General features: G+C 30.0%; 1 protein-coding gene across 1 annotated transcript in view; it reads left to right on the forward strand.

Moving 5' to 3' along the window:
* LOC126859155 (GPI transamidase component PIG-S) overlaps positions 1 to 25,077 on the forward strand; it is a 60,288-nt gene that overhangs the window by 26,752 nt on the left and 8,459 nt on the right. The window lies entirely within an intron of this gene.

Here is a 25,077-nt window from a genome sequence, read left to right on the forward strand (position 1 = left end):
CAACTGACCTTTGCTCCTTGAAACAAAAATACGAAAGAAATTGTGACATAACACACGCAATTGTTTTTTTGGCAAATTTTTGACATTCCGAGATTCTTGAGTACGATTAGATTTTTTCGAGGTTCTCTGCAATATTAAAGCTCTAAACACAGAAAAATTAATAGAATTTCACTCTAGAAACGCTCTCTCGATGTTCGTTCGTAAGATTGAACAACAACCTTCAAACTCGTATTGATTTGATAAGCCTGAATATTTAATTAGATCTAAATACATATACGTAAAATTTGCTTTTCCTGATATCAGAGATTTTTTGGAAGCGATATTGTCTTATTATAATAATGTGTTCAGTCTAGGTTATTTTCAAATTATGTAAAATGTTATTGATGATAATGTTGCAATTTTGTGGAAAAGAGTGGAAAATATAAAATTTATTAAGGAAGTAATATATAAAAATAACACATAAATAATACATAAAAATTATTGAATAAAATAAATCGATAAAATTGTTTTCGTTGGTTCAAGATTGGGATTATGTTGTTCGAATATCTCTTTCTTCCGCTTATATTTTTTAAATCTCTTAACAATCTTTTTTCCTTTATTTTCTTCGATTAAATCTTAAATAGTTTTATTATTAAATTATCTAGGTGAGGATTATATAAATCATTATACTTATAAAGGAATGTGAAACATTGGTTTAAAGATTTAGGTAAAAAAATGAGAGAATATTGATTTGAAGTGAGGAGATAGATAATATAAAAGGAAAGATACTGCGGAAATTTTGGATAGAGAAAGAAATAATTATTAAGAATAAAAAAAGAATATAAATGTAGTCTTATTAGTTATAGAGATACGAGTGTGTGAATGGAAAGAATGAGTTTTAAGGAATTTATGTGAACCCCCAAGTTTACTTCTTGGCTAATAGTTGAAGTTTTAATAAAATTATTATTATTACAATTAATTAATTATTTAATCTATATAATTAATTTTTTATTTAAATGGATGATCATAACTATATCATATATTGAAAAAAATTATTTTATATTTGATCATTGCATTCCAAAAGATCTTCGTCAATTGTATTGATGAATGCGGTGTGCATGTATAATCCTTAAGAAAATCGGGTTCACAGACCCACTTACATCTTTTTTTGTCAAAAGAAAGAGGAAGAGAGAGACCTGAAATGTGTTATGGCAACAAGAAAATCTACATTCCTTCATTTGCTCGTATATACACGGATGGAGAAAGAACTTTGCGGATGCATACGAAGAACAGGATGTCAAAAAGGACACATCGAAAACTAATTACATATTTTGTTCTTCTGTTACTATCTATGTTTTTTTCGTGGCAAATATTTGTTCGCCGATAATTTGAGAGAAACTAGCAATCTACTTGCACCAAATATTTGACATTTGATCAGCGATTTTTCAGGAGAATTAATAATTACAGATTAATTGTTTTTTGACTGCGTTAATTTATTGATCGATAAATGAAACGATAAAACATGTGAGGAAAATATGAGAACGAAAAACCATTCTTAAATTATTTCTTCTGCATTGTTACGTTCACTTGTTTGACGAAGTGTGAATTTCAATGCGTTCGATTGAATTGTGATTCGTCGGAAATCCTTCTTTATTCGTGCTTCACATTATTCATTCCACGTGCATGCCGTCATGTTGTTTTGCATTCGAGAAAGCTGCGCAAAGCGTCGAAACATACGTGTGTATATAGAAAATCAATATCTTCAAGAAATTAATTCAATTAAAATCCATAATTGTATAATAAAAAGAACTGTATTATTATTTTATAATATTATTTCTATTTTTCCCGGGGAAGAAAATATATGGAACTTATGAAGCTTGAGAGTATACTGGTATAAAAGTTATATGCTAGTGTACATGCATGTGTGGCAAATTATTTATGGTGCCTATTATATTTTATCGAAAGAACATGAAAATTTTTTATTATTAATACAAATAACGTTTATATCATCTAATACTAATAAATATAAATAATACAATAAATGCACATTTTTTGTTTTATATCATCATTTGCGCATTTGAATAAACATATATTTGACAGAAGAAACATAAAAGAATTATTTCTTTATTGAAGAATTTTATTAATATTGACACGAATTTGCTAACTATTTAAAATATATTTTAACGCATCTTATATTATCTATATATTTATCTTTTAATCTTATATTTTAATTATAAAATAGTTATATTTTTTTTTAATTAATTAAAAAACGAAAGATTATTGTTTTGCCAACAATATTTTTAATTTAAAAAAGATTTTTTTTTTAGTTATCCGAGTTATTTTCGAGAACTATACATATATGTATTGTCATACAACTTTTTTTTTATACATTGAAGATTATAAAAAATATTAAAATGATAAATAATGATAGATAATTAAATAGATACTTAATGATTTTGTAATTTTTATTCTATTCTAAAACTCTTTATTATGTTTTGTAATTTTTTCGTGCAATTTTGTCATTATGCTATGTTACAATAATGCCTGATAATGTCATACATTGATGGATTAAATTAATCGTTACGTAATAGTCTTGTTGCGCACTTTTAAGGAAATCAATGTACGGAATTCTCTTTTACCGTATGTTATCGCGAAATAAAGTTAATTTAAGAAAATGAGCAAGAAACAATAGTCGGAAACGTAAAGCCGTTATAATACCTCACATTTTTCTTGTTTCGAGTAATTGGAATGATTATGCGATTCGTAAACAGACCTAGAATAAACCTGACCGCGAAAAATATCACGCGAGTCATTCTTGGCTGAAGAATATTTGTTATCTCATATAATGATTTGATATTATGTAAAATCTAAGAGCTAAGAGAGAAAATTAAAGAAAATATATTAAATATATTTAATTAATGAAAATCAAATATAATTTTTTAGAATAAAATCTTCTTTCTAATATCATTAAATTGCAAATATTATATAAAATTCCTATTCTTTTTTTACCATAATAAATATAGATTTCTATTGTGAAAAACCAAAGCAGTTGTCAAATGACTGATATTGTTATAAATAATTAATTGATAAATGATAATAATAAATGAAATAAATGATTAATTGTGATAAATAGTTCTATCAATGTTAATTTTTCTCATTTAATCTTTTATAATTTACAGTTTATATTGCCTCTTTCAATTTATAAAATTCTTGGATAATGTGAATACATTAAATTATAAATATGCAAAATTTGATTATAATTGAATAATAGCATGTATATTGATATAGGCAATTAATATGTACACACACATACACACGCACACGCACACCCACACACACACACATACACACAGAGTGTCCCAGAATTGGCGGAAAAGTTTTTAATGACATTCTTTATAAACAAATGTAAAATAAATAATTATTAAATAACAAATTGATCATAATTTTATCAATCAATTAATTAATTAATTACTCAAATAACTTAAATTAGTTTTCCATATTTTTCCGTGTTTAAAGATTAAGCAACTAGTATGTAATACAGAATAAATCAATAATGAATAAATAAATAAATGTAGAGTAATAAGAAAAAAATAATAAATAATTAAAAGATAATAATTAAAAGATAATAACAAAAAGATAATAATTAAAAAATAATAACAAATAAAAAAACAATAATAAATAAATAATAAATAATTAAATGTAGAGTAACATGCATCGTCACGATACACGAGTCATGAGTCAAACTTGGTCATGCCGATCTTGACCGCATGAATTTCATGCGCTCCCATATGTCAACTTCAATGCCTCACCATTCAAATTCTATTCATCAGATCACTTTTTTGTAAAGAACTTTTTGACTTGGAATTTCATGAACAATCTGACATTAAAAACTTTTCCGCCAGTTCTGGGATACCCTGTATATATATATATATATATTTCTTAAATAGAATCCCCTATTTTTTATTGCATATTCTTATAGCTTATGTCGAGAACTTTTCAAAACACTATAACAAAGTATTTTTTCATTAAGAATTTTTTGAGTTATTTTGTATCTTAATTTGACATATTTTAGTATAAAATATAAAACATCTCAAAAATTATTTAGTGTTCGATAATTGTATCGTAATACTTTTATATACAGAACAATAAGATGAATCAAATATTATTCACATATGTTGTATATGTGTCTGAATCAATTTAAATTTGAATTCCAAAATTTGACCTAAAAACTTAATTACAGAAGAAGGACTGATACAAACTTCCTTTAGAATTGATATATAGATTATTTATGCTTAGGAAATTTTTCCGGTGAGAAAAAATATAAAATTTGATTTTATCAACAGATATTTCGAGACCTAGTATGGACAGGATCTCTTTTGCTCTGTCTATAGCATATTCAGGTTTATTCTTCGAGAATATTCAGATCTATTCGTATAGGATTGTTTTTGTAATGATAAGTATATTATCGGAATATTGAATAATATTACGGTTATCATTTTTAATTTCATCTAAATCAGACACATACAAAGAGTAAAGCATCATCTTGATGAAGTTAAATTGTAAATAAAATGAAAAGTATTTGGAGGAATGCTTAATTTAGCAAGTTTTTTGATTTTTTCCATTTATTAATACATTGTCATACGCTGATTTAATGTCCAAGAAGTTAGAAACCGTTGCTTTGTTTAATTTGAAGGACTTCATGATATTTGAATATAAAATAGAAGAGTTATCAATATATAATAAACTTCTTCGAAATCCGAACTGAGAATTCGGAAGAAAATTATTCGATATTAGATCCATCAATTCAATCTGTTATGAATAATTTTCTTAAGTATTTTACAAACACAAGGGGCTAAAGAAATAGGCCTGAATTTGCTTTTATCCGCTTTAGAGATGAAGATTAAGTATCTTTTCCATTCTGGAAAAAACATTTTGGATGAAAAGATGATTAAATATCTCAAAAAGGATATCAATATCCGTTAGAGAAATGATAATTTTTTAATCGATTTCGTTAAGTCACAGGCTGGTTTTTATCTTAAGATGGAAAACAACAAATCGTAGTTTTCCAGGCTAAATGATATATCTAAAAAATGATTGAAGTCATAATTAGATAATTTCGAACACTTTCGTTTCTTGGAAATTCCATCTTATTTTAATTCTTTTACAATCTTCCAAATATAGGAGGGATTTGTGTCTTTCCCTTAGTTTTTGCAAAATGTAGAATTTATTCTAGCTTTAGTTTTTGCTTTCTTAAAGTTAATAAAGTCTATCCAGGAACGAGAAATTTTAAATTTACCTAGAGTATCATTATGTAATGTAACTAACTTGTCACATTCTGAATTCTATCATGAGCAAGAAGGGGAGTTCGACCATGTTCGAGATTGTGCAACATTATTCCTATTTTAATTATTACTCTGTGATAATAAATAATTAAATTTTTTATTTGGAGTGGCTTTTTTTAACCGATTTCTACATAATGTTAATAAAAGTATTGAATTTAGGTAGAATATTAAGAAATAGTTTTTTTTAAGAGGGGATTCTACTAATTCTTCAATTTTATTACTAAAAAATTCAGTACGTTCCCAATCCAAAATTCAGTACGTTCCAAATATGTCATTGAGCCACTATTGATCCAAACCATATTAAATTCCGTTAAACTATCCAGTAATTTGATATTAGTTTGACAATCTCTGCCAAGAAAGCGAGACACGTGGAGCGCTCGGAAATTATGCTGATGTGTATCTCACACAATAGCGCTTGAAAAAAGACACTCGAAACCAAAAAGATGGAATTTTAACCAGTAAGCATTTGGCATTTCCTTGGCCCTACCTCAGCGGCCAAGGAAACCTGTAAAGATTTCTCCTTCATTATAAAAAAAAGAGTGTCCTCAAACATCATGATAGACATTGAAATCCCCTCTGAAAAAAACAACTACTTGAATATTGTTCAAAAAATTTTTTTCAATTATAAGTCCCAATCAGATGACTGTCAGCAGGCCTATAATATGAAAGTTACTTTATCAAAATTTACAAAGAAGTCAATAGCACATATATCGTTCCACTATAATTGAACATCTGACTTTTCTCTGAATGATACTATTAATTCCTATGACAACTCTGCTCTCACAGTGTTCAATGCGACCCTTATTATATCGAAGTCCTTTAATACGTCTAAGAAATTAAACCACATCTCTCAAAGCAAAAAATTATCAATATTCGCGATATACTTAAGTATATTAATTTCTGTTTAAGGTTTTTACAATTCTACTGTAACAGTCTAAGATTTCTTTTCGGATTTATCATATGGGAAAAATTTATTATTATTATTTATTACTAGTTGATTTAATCTTGACCCGTAGATTTTCTATTTATTGATTCTTTTCAAGTTATCAATTAAATCTAATAAGAACGCTTCAGCCGTTATTGAGATGCGGTATTAAGGTACTTTCAACTGGCCGACTCACATGTAAATACACAGGGTGTCTCGCTGCTGCTGCACATGATTTGGCGTGAGACACTATCGTTTTTTTTTATAATTCTATCAATTACATAAAGAACGTCGTGTAATGTTTTTTTTCAAATTTTTTTTGTTGTGTTTCTGATACAATTAACTTTAAAGAGGAATTAAACGAATCAACTACATCAAAAATTAATAAATCTAATATATGTTTTTCGCGATTCGTGAATTTGACATTGCGCAAAGCATATACTTTTATATGATTGATTTTATCCTTTCAAAATATAAAAGAAATAATTAATTTGTGAGATAGTAAAATATAAGAATTGTAAGAAAGTAAAAATTTGTTCTGTAGAATATAATTTAATCTCAAAATTGCAAATATTATCTTATATCAAACTAACTTTTTTTCTAATGATTGTACGATTTTAACTGTATACACAAAAATTTATAAAAATAAAAATTTTAATTTATATGATGACACAAGAATAATTTAATCTAATAACAAATATATAAAATACATAACAAAATAAAAATGAAATATATAAAAGTGAAATAATTCAATAATTTTTTATTATATTATTGATAAAAAATATTTAAATGTATTATTATTTATATGTAGATGTATGGTTGCATAATAAAATTTTTGGTTTTAAAGATTAGCAGCTGCCGTGCAGGTTATTGTGCAATAATTTGGAAGTCCTCTAATCGTATAAACAACTTTAAGGTTAAGTATTTTGTTGTGTGATTGATAATATCAAAGTTGAAACAAGTTTATTTGGAAAGGAAAAATTGTTACTAAAAAAGTATACCAAGAGAAACTTCAATTTCAGTAATTTTAGTAATAAGTATTTTTAGAATATTGACAGTACGGTAACTAATTATATATCGCGTTATTACGTTATAATAAATTTTTTAATAATTTATATTTTTTATATTAAATAGTTAAAATCAAATTGAAAGTTTTTAATCGAATATAGGATATAATGGCACTAGAGCCCAGCGCAGGATTTAAGGGCGCATAGTAGTTTATTAATAAAATATATTAAGTTAACCTATATTTATACAATATATATATATATATATATATATATATATATATATATATATATATATATATATTTGAAGCGTACATTTCGGCCTTTCTTTTAGCCTTCATCAACGCAGTAAAAACGGAAAGATATGGATACAAGTTCTTAACGATCAAAATAACAAATTAAAACACATTGTAGTTATTCGTACGACGTGCGGATTTTGATTCTATGATCGAAAGTTAAGCCAATTTTCCCGAATGTTAGACAAGTCCACTGTACGTTTGGACGCCGAGCCAGGTCTAATAATTTATACTCGTGGATCACGGAATGCAATAAGCGTTGAACATCCTCGGACCAGTTTTAACGAAAAAAATTACTTGTCTTGTAAACTATAAGTAAGCGTAACTACCGGCACAATTACGATAACTACGGCCCCCTATTTGAAAGGTTGGTTCTGAAGGCATTTTTGATGAGAAACACGGGAAAATTAGTAAAAAAATTTTTAACCAATAGTTTATAAGATATGCGATTTTAAAGTTTTACAGTTTTAATGCTTTTTCTGTTATAAAATAAGAAAAAATATAGTTTGTTTATGTTGCATTTGTATAAAGCAGACATGAAAAAAGTGTCTGTTTACATTTCCAAGGACGAAACTTCTTGGGTTTTTTTATTTTCCACACAAATCGAGGTTCAATTCAAAATTTTTGTATTGATAATTGTTGTTTATATAATTTTTTGGTAAATATAAAGTGGAAAGTTTTAAATCCATGTAGAATTTCATTTTGCGTTAAAAAATATATGCAGGATGGAAGCAGTATATTTTGCCTCTCCCCCCCTACGGAAGGGTTTCACTTCCGGAATGTATATAACCTAACTCAAGCCTATTTCTAATTTAAAACTAAATTAAAACTAAAGTTGGTTTGGATTAGGTTATATCTTCCGGAAGTAGGGATCCGGTAGGGGGGAGGGAACGGAATTCAGTGTTCATGCATATACTTTATAAGCAAGGTCCAACTTACAATTGTTGTATGGGAGATGGGTTGGATTAGATTAATAAAACATACATAATATCTAAAAATTACATATTATATATGTAAATAAAAATTAAACGAATAAATAAAAAATTAAGGCATTGGTAGATACGATTCTAAACTACATATGGAAGATACTTGCGACAGTGATCTTCGCAACATATGTCAAGGTTAAGATCATTGCGTCCGTTTTTGTAAAGTTTTATCATCATGTCCAATACTTTAAAGTGATATATCTCGGATACTATTGGTTGGAAAATTTTTTTACTATTTTTCCCGTGTTTCTCGTCAAAAATGCTTTCAGAAACGACCTTTTAAATAGGGCGCCATAGTTATCGTAATCGTCTATAAATTATGTAAATATTTTTTTTAATTATATTGAACATTTCGTCGATTCCTTCTTTAGACAATTTTCAACAAATCTCAATGACAAAAAATTCATATATTTTGACTTTCAGTTTCCACCATTATCATTTTTGTCTTAAGTAAGTCTCTTATTTCAGTCATTTAGAGATGACGATTAATTCAAAATAATCAGACGTTGGAGAATGAAAATTGGGGAAAATACTAAATAAAAAAAAGATAAAGATAACTACGAAGACTTACTGGAAAAACTTATATAAAAAAAAATCTATAATTTTGTCATGTGACGAATCATGACAGTTGCGTGTAATTTTGCAAAATTAAAACAATTTTTTCGTTGATTTGAATCCATTTTCCACATTTTTTGTAAAAAAGTCGCATAACTTTACAACGTGCATAAAGTGCATGTTTACGCATTTCTATCTTGAAAAACATATGCGTATATAAAGACGGAGCAGATTAATTGATCCATTAAATTTGTTTGAATGCGGGCGCATACATTTATATGTCAATTTGTTTAACCCGCGTGCATTCACAATCACAACTTGTACAAACATACGTCATAAATATAATAATAAAACCTCTCAAGTCTCGGAACGCAACTGTATGTTTGAAAAAAATTGAATAAATTAAGATAAATGAAAATTTATATTTCTTAAATTAATATAATACCATTCCCCACATGATTTTTGCGAGAAATTATTCAGAACTTTTCTTACTGCACATAAGTGTCATCTAAGTTTCGATTAAATCAGTGATGTGTGCACTTTTAATCAAATTTTATAATTTTTTTTTATCATATAAATATAAATGTATTTATATATAATACACAATAAATATAAAATTTGTTGTTTTTACTACATTTAGTAATATATTAACATATAAAGTAATGTACTTTGAATGTAAAACATAAAATAAATAATATGATATAATATATAAAAACAATAATTTTTAACACAATGTTTATTTTGTGGAATAAAAAAATTTATTTATGAAGTGATCCATTCAAATTTTTAAAATTTTCCGATCATGCTGAAATTTATACAAATGTAGTCATATCAAAAGTAAAATCGTTGCCCAAACTTTTTGGTTCGCGAGCATGAGCTCGCTATTAATAGGAACTTGAATTTTTATCATTTGGGCTGTCGCGTCTAATTTTAAACGCCGATAAGTTTTAGTAGACTACTCCGATTTTAAAAAAACTGGTAGTGGTATCGAAAGGTCTTTTTACACTCTTTAATCTTATAAAATTATTTTTTTTTTAAATTTATCTAAGAATTTTAAAAAACAAAAAATAAAAAATAAAAATTGTTCTTTTTTTTAATTGAACATTTTCGACTTTTTTTGAAATCTTAAAAAAAAGTAAAAATTTTTTCCTTTAAAAGCCGAGGATCAAAATGGGCAGATTTTTAGTTTTTAAAATATAGGTTGTTTTACGACCAAGCGCGCCACCATGGTGCTCGGACACTGTTGCAAGTGCAGATTAATAATCTAGTCAAGCTTATTGCTTATGGTCGGCGAGATGATCTCTCTCACATATTAATTATAAGAATTAAATAATATAAGAATTAAAGTAATATTTTAACGTTGATGCTATAGTCAATAATTAATTTTATATATTTGATATAAAATATTTAAATGATAATACTGCAGAATGTGTTAAGACAAAACATTTATTATATATTATATGTAAATATATGGTGTGTGATGCTGTCGTATCATTTCGTGGAAACTCATAAATAATTTAGGGTTTTGATTTTATTTTTAACAATTCTAGAATTCTTGATAGTTTAAACAAATGGTTCTGATTATTAAGGATGTATATGACATATATCGAAATATTAAAAAGCATTAAAATTTCATAGATTATTCTACTATTTCTTCTGAATATTTGTGCAAAAACTAAGCACAATTCTCTTAACGGTTTGGAAGTTATTTAAATTTAAAGTTATTATTGATTCTTATGGAAAATCACGTATTGTAACACTTATTGACAAATTTGACAAAGAAAAAATATTACCAATGAAATAAAAATTTTCTCATATAGTAAGGAAATTCTAATAAATATTTGTGCAAAACTTGATTTAGATCTACTAATTCGTTTAAAAGTTATTTACTAAAAATTGTAGAAAAATATTATCTGTCTCTTTTTCTCTTTCTGTAAATTACTCGTTTTTAATTGTTTTTTGCAGTTGATTTCAGAGGATATTCACGATCAAAAGTTTTTGTCATAAATTAGAAAAAATATTAATTAAAACTATTTTCTTTTACGAAGATGTCAAAATCCATATTATATTGCGATACTTTAATTTTTTTCATAACCCAAATTTATTTTTTGAATTTTTCAAACGGTATAAATATGTAAGAAACATGTTTTCTTTTTAATTTTGACAATTTTTTGCTACTATTGTACATCCAGAACATCCTTGAAGCATTGAAAATGTCTTAGGACAAATTGAAACGCCAACTTCACACAGCGTTTTGTCTTACATTTTCCTTATCATAATTCTCAAAATTGAAAAAATTTATAGTCATACATGAATTTTAAAAAAGAGTTCTGTTTTTTGAAAGCAAAAAAAATATTATTTAAGATGAAATAAAGACAAACGGCGGATCCTTATATCTATAGGTACAGAGATGAAACGCTGCTTAATTTTCGAGAGTTCTCTTTATTTTAAAGTTCTGATCCTAGTTTCTGACCCTCTTCTCTAGTTCTGGCCATGTACATTGCCTTCCTAAAGAGTTTTGATGATAAAAACAATTAGAAAATTTTGTATTTAATTATTTTGTCTCGAAAACATATATTTTTGAGTATAAAGGTGAGGCGCCGATCGATTTTCAAGAATTCTGTTTATTCTAAAGTTCTGAACGTATTAATGCATTTTCTAAACAGTTCTGACAAGCAAAACAATTAGAAATTTTTTGATACAATTATTTTGCCCTCAAAGCACCTATTTTTGAGTATTAAGATGAAATGCCAGTCATTTTTTATGAGTTCTGTTTATTGTAAAACAGTTCTCATATAATTCTAGGCATTGTACATCTTTCCAAAGAGTTCTAATAATAAAAACAATTAGAAAATTTTTTAAATAATTATTTTACTCCGAAAATGCTTATTTTTGAGTCTAAAAGTGAGATACCGGTCGATTTTCTGAAGAATTCTGTTTATTTTAAAGCAGTTTGGATACAAATCTGAATGTATTAATACATTTTTACGAGTTTTAATTGTTAGGAACGTTAGATTTTTTAAGAAATCTTGCTAGTTTGATACTCTGAAAATAAAGCAATTTTTGGAAATTTTTTTAAAGAAAAATGTAAAACATTAATTCCAAACTGTCTACGTTTACTGACTAACTTTTCAAGTATATTCCCAATTTTTTTCAAACAAAAATATTTATTTCGAATTTATAATACTCCAACAAAAGGGTGTCTAAAAAAGAATTGTTATTCGTGACAAACATGATTTCTGTTGTAGACATCTGAAATAAAAAAAAAAAATTCTTAATCTATATGTAGCTATCGGGTGATCTAGAATAAAAGAATAAAAAAATATTGAAAAATAAAAAAATGGCAGTATTTCAAACAAAAATTCCATTTTTCACCAAAAAATTGATTAATTTTATAAGTCATAAATTTGAATTTTACAAATATCAATCTATTCTATCATTTACATGATAATAGGACATCTGCTGAATATATCTAACTAAAATTTAAGTAAATATATCTAACTAAAGTTTAAGTAAATCGATTGATTGATTTTTGAGATATCATGTTCGCCAATTGGGAAAGTCATTTTGAGTGTTACGTCCAGACTCTCGGAAGGATGAATCACAAGGAAGGGCGCAACAACTATTTTAAATATCGAAATCAAATGCTTTACGGGCGTAAGAATCGGGTCGAGCGAACTCGAAGGTTCGAACTGAAAATCAGGTAAACGACTATACACGTCGCTGTTACGCTGTTTTCCGATGTTCACTCGGTGGTTTCTTTTTAGTTAAAGAATTTAATCCCTATTACTCGGGATGGGATCAAGTGCGATCTTTCATTGGAAACGAGAGAAGAGTCAAAAAATATTTAGATTAGTTAGACAAAAGTATACATTTATTTATTAAATAAGTAGGAAAGTTGATACATGATTTTTGTGATTTAACATTAATACTAAGTATATGAATGTATGTATGAGTGTATATGTATGTGTTCATTTATTCGCGAGTGTTACATTTATGCGGAAGACGTCGGTCAAAGTGAATGAGGAAGTAGATTCTATTGTTAATATTTAATTCTGACCGATTATTATATAATAATTTTGTTAATAAGTAAATAAAATTAAATAAACATGTGTGTGTGTGTAGAATGGTCGGAAGTATAAAATTGGTCGTTCGCATATGAGTTAAATTAGGGTTATAAAATTTTCTACAGCTTATTACGGCTATTACGGAACAAGTTAATGATTTAAAGGAATAAAACAGCTTACGGAATTGTTTTGATTTATATTAATAAGACATAAGACAAAAGAAAAAAAGGAGAGAATTATTTAATTAGACTTACTTTTTAAGAATAGCGATTCGGAGTCTAAGGGATGGCGAATTAATGCGAATTTCGCTCTCATGTCGATAGCTCGATGCTCGTTGCAGGTAGATTGCTCTGGAGGTGATCCCAAGGACACTGATTGCACAAGTAACTAACTCATAACTCATTATGCACAAGCACGAAATAAGACTGCGGTAATAATAACTAGTGAGTGAATGAAGTCTGAAGTTTTGATTATTGTGTGTCTCTTATGAGTCTTCTTTTTATAGTTCTTTTTCGTGTTCTAATTTTTAGAAGTAAGGATCCTCCAAAAATTTAACGAATTAGAAATTTTCCCTGTGTCTTCGTTAGGCGGGGTGTTTTTCCTACTTTTTGTTTTTTTCTCGTAGTGATCATCGATTGGTGAATCTGATATCAGTTCAAAGTTCCTTGATCACCTTTTCTGGTAGACTTTTGCGCATATGATTTGATTAGAAAAAGTCTTATTTCTTCATGATTAGGAAAGAATTTATTTTCTTATGATTACTTTTACCAAATAGTACGGCTTTATTTGTTAAATATTTCGCTAGAAAAATTTATTATCTTTTCAGTACTGCTTTATTCTTCCTCCGAAAAATTCTACTGTAAGGGATATTTATCAATTTTTATTTATTCGAGAGAATTGGTGTGGTTTCATTGATTTTCTTGCTTCCCTTTCTCACGATTAGATATACAGTTATTGATAAGTGACTAAGAGTTTACAAAACGCGTAACGTAGGATGCTTTATTTATTAAACGATTCATTTTTATCACCAATAAATGATAGCCGCAACTTCGCGGAAGGAAGGAATCATGGAATCGCCAGGACATAACAGAGAAAAACGTATTTAAAGTTTTAGATACTATTTTAGAGTATACAAGAAACAAAAAATTATACTTATAGCTAATTAGATATTCCAGGACCGTAAAGCACGTCTTCCTCTTTCTCGTAAACAAAACAACTGAGAAGTAACATTTACACAAATGAAAAACTTAGTTTCGGTCGCCAATCGAGTTCGAATGCTTCGATTTCTACCGATGCGCCGCTACGTTTACAATCTTCCAGTGTTGCCAAATATTTATATTTATCTATAATACTTTGGGATTATGTTTTTGAGATATCAAACTGTATAAAAAAAAGAAAAAAAATCAATTTTTTTGATCCGTTAAACTAGGAAGACTCTTTAAATAATTTATTTCACTCAAAAAAGGTGTATCTAGACGGATATCAAGAGGAGAGTTCTAATTATTAAAAACGGTAGAACATGCGAAAATCGACCGGCGTCTCACTTTACTCATACTGGAAACATGTATTTTAGGAGCAAAATAATTTAAAACATTTCCAATTATTTTTATCATCAGAACTCTTAGAAAATGCATTAATACGTTCAGAACTATATCAAAATTGTTTTATAATAAACAGAACTTTTGAAAACCAATCGGCGTTTCACCTTTACGCTAAAAAATAAATGTTTTTAGGGCAAAATAATTGTTTTAAAAAATTTCTAACTGTTTTTATCATCAGAATTAAAAAATGTATTAATATGACTATGTCAGAACTACTATAGAATAAACAGAACTCTTGAAAATAAACCAGAGTCTCACTTTTATACTCAAAAATAGGCAATTTGGAGGCAAAATGATTGAATAAAAAAATTTTTTATTGTTTTTATCAGTATCCTTTAGAAAATACATTAATACGTTTAGAACTATATCAGAACTATTTTAGAATAAACAGAAATTTGAAAATTGACCGACATCTCACCTTTAATCAAAAATATACGTTTCCGAATAAAATAATTGATTAAAAAATTTTCTAATTGTTTTTATCATCAGAATTCTTTAAAAAATGCAGTAATATGTTTAGGATTATATCAAAACGGCTTTAGAATAAACAGAACTCTTGAAAATCAACTGGCATTTTTGAATACTCAAAAATACGCATTTTGGGGGCAAAATAATTGATTAAAAAATTTTTTAATTGTTTTTATCATTAGAACTTTTTGAAAAGACAATGTACATGCCCAGAATTATATCAGAACTGCTTTAAAATAAACAAAATGCTTGAAAATCGAGCGATCAATTTTCATCTCTATATTTATAGATATATTTATAGATATCTCTATATTTATAGATATAGATATCTCGTTTCTGTTTTATTTTAATTAATATTGTTTTACTTTTAAAAGACTGAAATTTTTTTGAAACTTATGCAGAATTATGCAGAACTATAAATTTTTTCAATTCTAATAATTATTGATAAGGACATGTAGCATAAAGTGAGACGCAAAGTTGGTGAGATGTAAAGTTGGCGTCTCAGTTTGTCCTAAGGCATTTTTGGTGTTTTAATGACCAGAACTATTTGTTTAAACTCAAGAACTCTATAACTATTGAAAATAAAGCTCTTAATTATTTATGAGTTTCCATGAAATGATACGTCGGCTTCACACACACAAATATATGTGTGATAAAAAAAAATTATAAAATTTGGGTAAAATGCAGAAAAAAGCCTTTTCACGTCTGCTTTACACAAATACAACGTAAACAATTTTATTTTTCCTTATTTTATAACAGAAAATGCATTAAAACCGTGAAACTTTAAAATCGCATATCTCGGAAACTATTGGTCGGAAATTTTTTTTACTATTTTTCTCGTGTTCCTCGTCAAAAATGCCTTCAGAACTAATCTTTCAAATAAGAGGCCGTAGTTATCGTAATCGCCCCCTGGAAGAGACTCTGCCCCTCATCCCGAAAAAATTGATTTAACCCAATCTATGTCCGAGGGATAAATCTTTATTGTAGGTAATAATTTATCTCTTGGACTTGGATTAAATTAATTCTATTTGGAGTAGAGATATAGAGCATTTAAAGTAAGGTCTTTTGAATTGATACTACGAGGGCGGACTGAAAAATAATGTACCTTCGATTATCTCAAGAATGAAGAAGTATTTAAAAAAAATGGAATAAACATAATTATTGATTACTTATTTTAAAATGTATAAAAACATATAATTAATGATATACTATACTATTCAAAATCAGATCAATAATTTTTGTTGCAAGAATATAAGAAACATTTATTTGTAGACCCTATTATTCCGATCCATAATATTTCATTTCATAGAAACTCTATAATATCTTTCACTATAAAACATTATTTATTCTTTATTGCAAAAGTAAAAGCCACATTTTTAATAAAAACATAATGAGAGTAATTTTTGCTGAGATGACTCGAGAAAGTGATAAAATTAACAATTACTTTCTTCTGTTTAAAATGTATCTCAAAATTTTTCCTGGATTCTAAGATTATTTTGATTATAATTTTCGGGTTCAAAGAAAAACTGAGTGAAAAAAAAGTGAGCTTAATGATCTTTGCGTGTTCTTCAAACTGTCTAAAATATATATCCTTCTTTTTTTAATGTCAAATTTCAATTTGTTATATTTTCTAAACCAATGCCATCCCTCCCCTCCATTTCTTTCTTGCGGAGAATTACTCAGAAAAACCTCTCTTATAACATATTAAATAGTGATAAAATTGTTGAGAAGTAACCTTTTATGCAATTTTACGAATATTCAGACAACAAGACTCATCGTTTTTTGATTAAGATCTATGATACATTGAATATATAATAACAATGAATAAAGCTTTTTGCTATTTTGATTATAATTTAAAATTATACTTACAATCTTGTCGAAATATGAGAACGAGTAGTCGATTCTCTTCAAAACGATCGGGAATTCGATAAATTTTTATTTGATAATAATTTGCATACGCATGATGTATGCATTAACAGTATTGCACGGCACGATCCATTATTTGTTTCAACAAAAGATACAATCATTGATCAATAATAATGCATGTCTATTATTCTTAAATATGTTTTATATTTATCGAAATGAAAACTAAAAAGACGTGATCGATCACTAATCGACTAGCTTCAGCATCTAGTTAGAAAATATGCTATTTCTAATTCGATATAATATTTAGAACAGATATCTTTTATCATGGATTATTTATCATTTTTATGATGCATTATATATTTTACTTTAGAGATTGATCTCATTAAGTTCGTTCTTATTCTTCAAAAATTTTTCAACGATGAGATATATGACATTATTATTGTTCAACAATTATTACATAATTCAGCACTATTATTTGGTATCGTTAGTATCGTTCATCTTCTCTCTCTCTCTCTCTCTCTCTCTCTCTCTCTCTCTCTCTCTGTGTCTCTCTCTCTGTCTCTGTCTCTCTCTCTCTCCCTCTGTCTCTCTCTGTCTCTCTCTGTATCTCTCTTTTTATCAATCGATATTTCATTACGAATTTCTCGCGCAGTTACCGAAATCGATGATGATCATGGAAATTGATCGACGATTCGGTTGCTTTGAATCCGGCGATTAAATAATCTTCGCAGTCGTGATGCTGCGAACTTAACATTGAACTAACGTTTCGACACGCCCGCACAGCAGAATACGAATATCAGTTTGGACTCGGTTCAATTTTATCTTGAAGGTTAAGAGAGTGGGAAAGAGAGCTCACTGTCATTGACGTTTCAGTCTCGCGAAATAAAAATCGCTGAGTTAATCTGATAATTTGCTTTAATTATTCAGATTAAATCAGTATTTTGTATTATCATGAATTGATTCATATTATTCATATTAGTTATCAATTGACCAATTCATTAAACATATCGAAGCATTAATAAATATAGGGGAAAAGAGTAGGTAAAACAACGATTTTAAGGTTTGTTGATTTCGATAATCTGTTTATCATATAATGATCAGTTTCACTAAAGTTTGTTTATTATCTGTAAAAATTTAAGAAGTAATAACTAAATTAGAATTTTTTTTTTTATTTAGAATTCTTAAAGACATGTCAATGTCGTCATCTTGTCCTCATATGCGGATAAGATGATTTTTATTAATGAGTGAAAAACCAAGTTAGGTTAAAAGTAGACTTTTTTAATTTAAAACATTTATTGCAATAAACATTTTATACTATTTTGATATAATATTTGCACATATAAAAGAAAAACAAAAAGAGAATAAAAAATATTTTATATTATATATATATATATATATATATATATATATATATATATATATATATATATATAGGGTGTCCCCGAGAATAAAAAATATTTTATATTATATATATATATATATATATATATATATATATATATATAGGGTGTCCCAGAATACCTGTGACAACGCTCATGAGATAGAATACAGTAAACTGAACAGAAAAGTCCTTTACTATTTTGCAATAATTATTGAAATATTAATTAAAAAGGATTGGCGAATAAGCATGAGGCTATCGCGCGGTTGGATCATGAGACGTACGTTCTAGGCATGACAGCGTGAAAAGTTTGGCCTCGCAACGAGAGGGATACCAAATTTTTCGTTGCTGTGCGACACTACGAAGCTCGCCGCTGTCACGCCCAGAGCGTCCCATGGCCTAGCCGCGCGATAGCCGCGCGAAACGCGTGCTCTTTCGCCAATATTTTTTAATTAATATCTCAATAATTATTGCGAAAATTGCAAAATGGTAAAGGATTTTTTTGATCAGTTTACTGTTCGCTATCTGCCCACGAACGTTGTCACAGGTGCTCTGGAATGTATATATATATACAGGGTGTCCGGCGTCAATCGCATCATCCGTCGTGTGCTGATAGAGCAGATAAAACTGAGAAGAAAAGTCCTGTACCATTTTTTTCGATAACGCTTAATAAAAAAGTATATATAAATAGATGTCAACTTAGGCAATTTATTAAAAAATAAGCATAGATCTAATATGTTACGTTATCATATTATACGCGTTTAGTTATAGCTCACGATGCATTACACAAGAAGTAGACAAAGCATCAATTGATGAAGAGTATCTGAACATACAACAATATAAATGTTTTCTTTCGGAGACACTTTGTGTAGGACAACAAAAGAAATATTCCCAGCTGGTATCAAGATGCCAAAAAATTTTAGTTGCGTGAATAATATACAAAGTGCTCTCAAGTTAAATAGTCAAACTTGAAATATGAATATAAGACTTTAAAACAATCGTTTCGTTCAAGAGATAATTTCTTAAATTAAAAAATTATAGGAATAAATAATCTCGAAATAGTTTAGGTTTATCCTAATTTATTGCTTTACAGTAATTAAAATTAATTAATTAAATGTTTTGTTCAAAATGATGGTCTCCAGCTCGAAGACAAGCTGTACCATCGAGAGAAAGAGTGATTGACTGACATTGTGCATCTGTAATTTCTTCGCACGTATGCACTATTCTCCGTTTTAATGATTGTTATTTTATTTTGTTTACAGAGCAAAGTTCTGTTAATGATCTTCCATCTTCAAAACAAAAAAGCAGACATTTCGACATTATTCATTCTTATACTTATGTAACTTAAGAAGTCAATATCTCTTGAACGAAGTTTTTGCGAGTATACTTCCACAGAAAAATTATTTTTGTTTTGAGATTCTAAATTCATATTTCAAATTTGGCCATTTAACGGGTGCACTCTGTATATATGATTTCAATTTTTGCGCTAATACAATAATTTCATATCCGCATCAAAAGATCTCAGAAACTTGAATGTTTCTTTCGGTTTATTTATTGGACGTCATTGACCGTTGAAGGTTCTACCGGATATTATTTAAAGAAGCATGTCTTTTTATTTTAATCACAGTAGCCAATAAACAGCTATAGAAGATTCAAGTAAGGGTTGAAATTGAAAATGAATTCTGAGAAAGTACTGTATTGCACAAACTTTTGATTTTTTTTTAAACTGTATCTTTTTGCTGATTGCTGATTGAATTGGTGCTGATAGGAGATGGCGAGCTGTCACTGATATAGATTGGTGAACAGTCGCCGATGATCGATGACAAGCAGGCAGCGGGAGATGTCGGCCGATGAGCGTCAATGGTTGTCGGCGGCCTGACGCCGGAGGTTGTCAGTGTCCGAGCGCCGGGGGTTGTCGGCGGGCGAGTTCCAGTGGTCGTCGGCAAGCGAGCGCCGGTGGACGTCGGCGTGCGCCGGAAGCTGGTGGTTGGCTGGTCGCTTTCCACTTTTCTCCTCTTGATCGCTCGGTGGAGCGGCGTAGGACGAGTCCTTCGCCGTAGGGTTATCTTCGCCTTGGCAGGCAGGGTGACAATACTCTTGATGCGTGACGTCTTGGATATTAGCGACGTGCGGGCCAATGTTTGCGACTGGTGCTAGGAAGTCTTCTGGCGACAGGCGCCAAGAATTTTCTTTGTCGTGACTTCTCAGTGGGGTGCCCATCTTATATGACCACTGGGCGGTTTTCCAATCGCGGGTTAGCTTGACCTAGCGGCGGCGACACGTTACCGCGTGAGCACGTATGCGGGTTGCCGTATCGTGTGGGGGCGTTTGACCGCCACTAAGTATGGCTGGCTGTGGTTAGCCGCCATATTACCTCTTTCATTGTGCATTAGTTGGGCGACTGGAAACGAATCGTTTTTTGTAACACCCTGCCACTTCTTGTAGTTACCTCGGCGGGTGATGGATCTATTTGTGCTTTAGATATTTGCTTTGGTGCTGGTGTCAATTTTTTGTCTGCTAATATCTAAGCAGCTTTGAGTCGGTCGGTTACGTGGACGGTTTTACCGTTAATTCGTAATTTGTAGGTTTTCTCTAATCGATCGAGGACTTGATACGGACCTTCATAAGTTGGTTGCAAGGCTCGGATTGGTGCGTCGTGTCTGAGGAACACGTGCGTGGAACTCTTGAGATCCTTGTATTCAAAGGTAGCAGGCATTCCGCGTCTTTTGTAAGATTGTGGTCGTAAATCCTTCATCGCTCTTTTCAACTTAAGCAGGAAGTCGTTTTTATCACTGTTTGTTTCGTTCGACTCTTGCAGAAACTCGTCAGGAAGTTTTAGCATTTCTCCATACACTAATTCGGCTGGTGTTGCCTGGAGATTCTCTTTGAAAGCTGTTTTGATGCCCAACATAATTACGGGCAAAATCTCGGTCCATGCTTCTGTTTCGTGATATTTAATGGCCATCTTCATCTGGCGATGGAAGCGTTCGACCATGCCATTGGCTGGATAATAGGCTGTTGTATGTATATGCATTGTTCCTGTCAACTTTATGAGTTGGCGGAATAAGTCGGTTTTGAACTGTCTGCCCTGATCAGTTGTAATCCGTAGTGGCGTGCCGAATAATAACCTAACCTTGCGATCCAGTACGTGAACAAACTCTGCGCTGTTGTTTCTGCTGTAATGTCTGCCATTGGAATAGCTTCAGGCCATCTTGAAAAACGATCGATAATTGTGAGACAGTATCTATAGTCTTTCGTAGTGGTCCTACTAAGTCCATGTGTATATGCTCGAATCGTTTTGTTGGGCCAATGAAATTTCCAAGAGGTGCATGATTATGCCTCGAAATCTTTGCCTTCTGACAGTTGATGCAAGCTCTTCTCCAGTGATGGCAATCTGCTTTAATTTTTGGCCAGATATATCGCTCTGCAACCAGTCTTACTGTAGCTCTGATTTCTGGATGCGATAAATCATGAAGAGACTGGAATATTTGTCTTCTAAACTGCTTGGTGACGAATGGTCGTGCAATCGGTGTTGAGACATCACAATACAGGACAGCGTTCGTTCCAAGAATTTGGACTTTCTGGAGTTTGAGCAAAGAGTTCCCGTTTAGCACTTCTAGGTGGCACATTTAGGTGTCCTACTCTTATGCTTTTGTTAGGTTCTCCAAGTTTACCGCTGTTTGGATTTCTATTACCCTAGATAAGGCGTCAGCGACAGTGTTATTTTTTCCAAAAATATGGCATATATCGGTAGTAAACTGCCCAATATACTGTAGATACCTTGCTTGTCTAGGGGAGCTGTGCAACGGATCTTGTTGAAACGCGTTATTGGCATGTGATCCGTATAAACTATGAAGTATCTTCCCTCTAGCATATGTCGATAATGCTTTATTGCAGTGTAAATCGCCAGGAGTGTACTTGCGCCTGCTTTTTGCTGAAGAAGGCTAATAGTTGCCAATCTTCTTCCACACATTGTTAGATCACTCTCTCAATGACTTTGTCAAATGCATCGGTTGTAAGAATGATCTCGACTTCCGACTTGGGAGTACCAGCAGTGTTGCTCTGGCTAGACTATCCTTGTTTTTGATGAAGGCTTCCTTTAATTCAGCGTTCCATCGGCGTCTTTTTTTGATTTTTGGCCCACTGAGTAGACTATTTAGCAGAACCTGCTCTTTTGCAGCATTTGAAATAAATCTGCGATAGAAATTTATTGTTCCCAGATATTGTCGCAGCTGTTGGATGTTTTGCGATTTCGGGAAGTTTCTAATCGCATCAATCCTATAAGCAGAAAGTCGTGTTGAGGTTTGACCGCCACTAAGTATGGCTGGTTATGATAGGCCTCTACAAAAATAATTTTCAATTTATTTTTTTTTTATTTTCTTGGTCGAATCGTTGTTTGGCAAAATGCAACTAATCGACACATTCAGTTTCAAATTCTATTTCTTTTATAGTTGGATTAGTAATCTAGAATTACTTCTGCAACAGAATATAATAAATATAAGTGAGTCTTGATTGCGCACATTACAGATCGGACACGACAAAATTTTCCGATTGGGTCTGTCCGGTCGGGTCTGTGTCCGATTGAGCCTGTGTCCGATCGGGAAATTTTGTCATGTCCGATCCGTAATGTGCGCAAACGGGACGATCCCGAGCTCACGCACATTACCAGGTGCACGGTTCATCGATATGCGCCCAGCTAAAGATCAGCGATGATTGGCCAGACTTTACTCAATAATTCCTTTATTAAGCGTTACACAAAAAAATAATAAAGGAATTTTCGACTCAGTTTGGTCCGCTCTATCTGCACACATTTTGTCCTCATTAATCTGAGACAACTTTTATATATAGATATATATACAGGATGTCCCATAATAATCGTATCACCTCTTGTGAGCAGATATAGCAAGTGAAACCGAGAAGAAAGTCCTTTACTATTTTTTTCTACAACGCTTAATAAAGGAGTTATTATTGAGTAAAGTTTGGTCAATCTTCATCGATTTTTAGCCGCGCGCCTGGTAGTGTGCGAGAGCGTTCAGCTATTACGTTGGCACACCACTACCAAGTGCGTGGCTATCATTGACGTGCGTCCGGCTAAAAATCGGCATTGTATATATATATATATATATATATATATATATATATATATATATATATGGGGCGTTTGTCAAAAAGGCCATTCCCTCTGTTCAATTTTTGAGATAAAATGTTCTAAAAGGGCTTAAAATTTTCATTGAAGTATTTTTTGATATCATGTAGCCTTTTTGAAAATTCAAAATAGCAGACTCAAAATCGCGAATTGCGATTAAAATGAAGAAAGCCATTGAAAAAATTAATGGATAATTATACAGTATAGGGGAGGCAGCTCCGATGATCTTGACCTTGACATATGTTGTCAAGGACATGACCTTGAACAACTTTTTCTTATAACTTAATCGGCGGTCATTGTTTATTAAAAAGTTATAAACAAAAGAAGTTTGAAAAATTTGCTACTTTATCTTAGTGCTAAGGAAGTAATTGACTGATATGTATGTGTAGACACAGTGTATGTGTGAACGGGGGAGAGATTTTGCTTCTCACTTGACAAAAACCTAAGTTAATATACATAAAATGTATAATCTTACGGATGACCTTGATGTTGACATATATTATCAAGATTTTAATTCAAAATTCTAGTGCATCGAAAAGAACAGACATTATATAAAATAACTCAATACTTAAGAAAATTATAGTTTGTATTATATAATTTAGGAAACAATGCATAAAATGTATAAAATATTAAAAGCTTAATGAGAAAGAATTAAAGAAGACTATTTATATTATTAAAATATTAAAGTCTAGTTGCACTAATGTTATTTTGGTTTTTAAACAAGATATGTTAAGCGCCTTAATGAAATTTACTGAAATTTTTAGACTAATCTCCTCAAAGGCATTCTATATGATCATAAGAGTAAATTCTTAATATAAATTTCAAATTTTTCTTGACTCTCGAATCATAATTACCTAATGGTGTCCAAAATGATATTGATTAAAAGAAATCACTTCTTTTTTTTATACTATTCCGCGATACTCTTATAACTTATAATCGTTAATAATTTCTTATTTATTATATTACCTTACTCATTTTATCACTTTCCTCATTGTTGCATTATTTTGCGATACTCTTACATGATGTGTCTCGTCGTTGCCGTTTTTACTTTGTGTGACATGAAATGCTTCGCATGGCGCGAGATACTACTATATCTCTTGATATTCTTTCTTGCACTATTCCGTGATACTTTTATAAATATCTCTATTTTTTATGATAAAATAATGCATTTTTGCATTGCAAACTTATTTTATAAATATATACTTGTCGAAAGTAAGTACGGATGCGAACAGTAATATCACGAAGCGCCGTAAAGAGGACTAGAAAGATTTGAAATTTCCAAAAAATCGATGTTTGGTTTTTTACATAATCAATTAGTATAATCTTTTAAAAACATAAATCTGCACATCACGAAGTCCAAAAAGCGATAAAATCTGTGTATGAAGCTTTGTCTGATGAGGAATTATTGTAAAAATGTGTGGGATACTACACAAAATGTAATATTAATATCAATTTTCAAAT

This window comes from Cataglyphis hispanica, chromosome 2 (genome assembly GCF_021464435.1).
Source record: "Cataglyphis hispanica isolate Lineage 1 chromosome 2, ULB_Chis1_1.0, whole genome shotgun sequence".
Taxonomy (NCBI): Eukaryota; Metazoa; Arthropoda; class Insecta; order Hymenoptera; family Formicidae; genus Cataglyphis; species Cataglyphis hispanica.